The sequence below is a fragment of the Pteropus vampyrus genome, unplaced genomic scaffold (genome assembly GCF_000151845.1).
Source record: "Pteropus vampyrus isolate Shadow unplaced genomic scaffold, Pvam_2.0 Scaffold13, whole genome shotgun sequence".
Classification (NCBI taxonomy): domain Eukaryota; kingdom Metazoa; phylum Chordata; class Mammalia; order Chiroptera; family Pteropodidae; genus Pteropus; species Pteropus vampyrus.
This window is the reverse complement of record NW_011888794.1, coordinates 11,509,981-11,514,553: the sequence shown is the minus strand read 5'-3', so window position 1 is coordinate 11,514,553 and position 4,573 is coordinate 11,509,981.

Sequence of the window (4,573 nt, the reverse complement as noted above, 5' to 3'; positions counted from 1 at the left end):
CTGGCTATACAGACCCAGCAAGGATAGGGCCAAGTTCAAGGCCTCGTCAAAAAGAAGGCTCAGGGGAGCTTGACTAAGTTTAGTCAAGGAGAGACACTTTGTCAATAGTAATAAAAGATTATTTATCATTAGCACTAAGTTTATCGTGTACATCTATTGTAATTTTTTCTTTTCTATTTTTCTTGTCACAAAGTACTGACTTGAAATTAATTTAAACCCACCATAATTTTCTGATACCTATGGCTATCTTTTAGGAAAGTCTAGTACCATTTTGGAGAAAACAGCATATTATCTATCTAAAGTATACATTTAATGTTTAAAAAATTTAAGAATTGATTGCAAGTTTTTGTAGTCGAGAGACGAGCTTTAGAGTCAAAATTTTCAATCTTCGCTTTATTATCTATATAAGCTTGAACGAGTTACTTACTCATCCTCTACACCTCAGTTCCTTACTATTTAACATAGAGATCATCATAAAATCTATCTTATAAGAATATCGTAGAAGAGCATAAAATTAGATATGTCTAGTTCTCAGTACAGTAGTAGTATCTCACCATATAATAACTTAATTAGTGTTAGCAACATTCAAAACAAAGACAAAGGGATTTATTTAACTAATTCTATTTAATTGGAAAAAAGAAAGAAACCAAGGTTTCTAGAACTGAATAAAATTCTTTAAAATTCTAGACTCTAGATGCTGTCATTGCAGAGTGCCCTGTCTGTCAATTGTGGTTTTAAATCTGTTACTTATATTTGTGCAGCTGCTCAAATTGATAAATTATTCAAAAATATACAATGTCTACATTTACTTTAGGTTTGGAGGAGATAAGGAAATAGGGTATCTGAATTTAAAATAAAAAAATCAACCTTGGTCCAGAAATAATGATTGGAACAATGATTATAAGTATTTATGGGAACAAAGGAAGCAGAACATCTACAGATGTAAAAGATCTATTAGCTTAACTGGTAATCTATTTATTTTTTGCTAAATACAAATGTAAGCATGTGCATGTGTGAGTGTGCCTTTTAGAGACGTTTGATCCTGGTTTTAATTTACCCGTGAAATTGAATTTTCTTGTTTCCCTCGGGAGGCAGTTTGCTGCATAGTCTTGAATATTTCATTTGGAGATGTTCATCCGTCTCATTCAAAAAAGTTCATCTCTATTCAGCTTCACTTTCCTGATTCTCAAATGTGATTTGGCCCATCTTTTTCTATTATAATCTACTGCCATGTCCTAAAATGCATTATTCTGCATTGGCGATGGAGATTTAAAATACCAGTGTTAGGTAATTAGACGATGAGACGTTAAAACGTACTTCTGGTCAATGGTCCACACTATTGTACTTTGTAAATCTGATCAAAAGATGCTAAGAACCTGCTGCCATTTTTCTGATCCATATTCTTATTTGATCTTAGAGTGTTCGATGTTCAAATCAGAAGTGACGTGAGCTACATCGTGAGAACCTTTGGCGCTCTTTATCACAGAATCACATGCTGAGCACTGCTAAATAACCCATAACGTTTAGCATAAACAACTGAATTCGAACTTTAAAAAAATTTTGCTAGAGCCCGCTCCGTAAGGTGGAATATTATATATCAGCACTTAATACTGTCACATGTTAGGAGCTGACAACAGAGTTTATAGAGAAAAGCAAACTTGGTAGACAATGACGTGGGAATGCAGAGCAGATTCTAGTACGATGACTAACGGGGCTTCCATGGGCTGTCCCTTGGCTTTCCAACAGCATGAATGTCACCCCATTGGAGGGGAAGTGGAAATAAGATGACTTTTCCAGCTTAGAGAAGGAGAAGCTTTTTAGATTGTTTAGTGATGACCTTTTTTTATCTAGTGTGGCATGATCCATCAGTGAATAATTTCAGAGCAAATTGACATTTTTTAAAAATCCCCAATATATTGACCTTGATGATTCTATTATTGTGAGTTACAAGAATATTCTCAAAGTTTTATGGAGACAGGGGGATGGGCACAGAGGAAAAAAAACGGAATCCATTCAGAATACATGTTAGTTAGGGAAATATTCTTAGCCTCATTTTCTAATCTTACTGAACAGCAGATTGGGAGCCAAAGTGAAATGACTTACTCAAGGTCATACGTAACACATCTAAATCAATCTCTCAGTATACTGCAAACCCGCGCACAGTATGTGCTTTTATCCTTCATTCTGTCTCGTGGTCTGATGTCTTTCCACTGAGTTGACGACACAGCTTTGCTAGCTTCCATAGCTTTGCACCTGAAGATCTAATAATCTTCTAGATATGTTCCTTTTTTCACAAAAAGATTTTAAATCAGAATTTGTCAGTCGACTTTTACATTTTTAAAGTGTCGTGTTCCTTGCCCTCTGTGCCCTTCCACCTTATCTTGCCATCTAGGGTGAAGTCCACATTTAGTCCTACCCTTTGGGGGTCGTCTATATGGTCCCCGTTTTGGAAAAACATGTCCTGCCTAGAACAAGAGATGATTCAGAGCTGACATTCAGATCCTAAATATTTTTAAACTTTTTCCTCCGCAGATATCCATTCCACTGTCCCATGGTCCAATTCATTGAAATAGTGTCTGTTTATGGCAAATAATCCTTTAGCCATTATAGGTGACAGTAGTTCCTTCCGGTTTTCATAACTCATAAAGGGAAGCAGGTTCCATTTGAAGTGTAGTCCCGAGCTGAATCCTCCCTGTTCTGTAGGAGACGGTGGCAGGTGAGTGTGTCTGCACCGATGCTGGCAGTCAGTGCAGCTGTGGTCTCCGGGTCCTCCTGGATGACAGCTGGCAGGGACTGCAGCCTCGTCACACTCTCTCCGCAGTGGCTGTCCGGGGACACCGGGACTTCTGTAGTGTGGGCTGCTCCAGTCATTCCTCCACACATCAATCCCTCACGCTTTGTATTTCTTTTGACTTTAATTTTCCCAGCCAGGTATTATCCAGTTCTCCTTTCAAATCCTTGAAGTCACTATCATTATCCACAGAGATGATTTCATGAGGATGATGTGCCAGAGTGTGGTCTCTGACTCAGAGTGTGGTCCTAAGGAAGGCAGACAAAGCTTCGTTGTAGAAACAAACAGCACTAGAACCTGGCAGTTGATTCAAGACTTTTCTTCATAGGCCACATTCCTCGTGTCCGGCAAATGTCTATGGCAGCCCAGGTGGTTACCAGCTGGCATCTAAAGGCGTGTTTCTGACAGTCCAAGACTCTCAGTTCCTGGTCACTTCCATTAAAGACCTATCCAGTTCAGAGGAGAATTTCCCGTTGCCTTTTCCTGGATCTCCAAATATGATTACCCATCACGTCACAATTGTGTTTGCTTTGAACTAAGATGCTAATACTGGACTTTGACCTTGAGCGAAGTGGGGACAAGATTTGGGAGAGGACGGTCCACAGGGCCCAGACCCCTTTGATGAGCACGTTCTTAGGCAACTTGAATCACTTCGCGAAAAGCAAAACTGTCCATATCACAGATATAAAAAAAAAGCACCCATAACAGAAATACTGAACGGTGACACTTCCTGTTATAGACTTAGCATAGCTGAAAGGCCTCTTTGAATCTCCCGAAACAAAAGCCACTGGAGCCAGAAACTATTCCTAGAGACTGAGTATGGACTATACTCAGATGAGAGCGATATACTCCTGAGAAGCAGTCTCGGGGGGCTCCCAAGCTTAAGTGGGCATTCCCTCCAGAAACCCCATCAAGTCCTCACGGTCAAGATCCCAGAGAGGTTCCCTCCTGACTTCCAATGCCAGCCGCCCGGCATCCTGGCCTCCAGGATCTGGCCGTGGCACCCTCCCTCCTCCCCTAGTCTGGGCCCCGCTGCTCAAGCCACAGCCCACAGAACCGCCCCAGGGAGCTGGGGGAGTGAGGGAGGCTGAGCAGCCCAGCTGCGTGCAGGCCACGGGCACAGTGGTGGCCATGAGCTCGCCCGGCCCCCAGACCTCGTGCTCCTCCCATTTTTTCTTTTCTTTTTTTCTTTTCTTTCCCTTTTTCTTTCTTTTTTTTTCTTTCCTTTCCCTTTCCAGATTAGAATCCAGGCTCTTAAAATTAAGCAGGAGTTAAGAGCATGTCTTGGGAGATGGCAAGCAAGATGTTCGAAGAATTCCATGCCTCTCTTGATTCCATTTTGAGGTAAGCCAAGACATATTTGAAAGAGAAAAGACAGGGCCAAGTTCTCAGAGCAAAAAGAATATGGAAAAATAACAGTGCTCTGCTGGTAACCGGTAGTCATTTTTTTTTTAAATTAGCTGAAAATCTTCCTTTTGCAAGATTTTGTAAATTGTTTTCTGTCTTCTAGTGTGGAGGCTGGTATTTACCTTGGAGACACACTGCTTGTTTGATGTACGTAGCTGCGTTAATATTATCTCTTCTTAGGCAGAAGTAAGGCATTGTGTCCAAGCATGTGGCACACTGATTAGTGGATAGAAGGTGCTAAATAATTTCTTGAATTAAATAGAAGTATTTTGGCTTATTTTGAGTCTCTTCTGAGATTTTATTTATGTTGGCTATATAAAGCAGTAATTGAAAAGTGTAAAAATAATATTATCTACCTTATAGGGCTATTGGGAG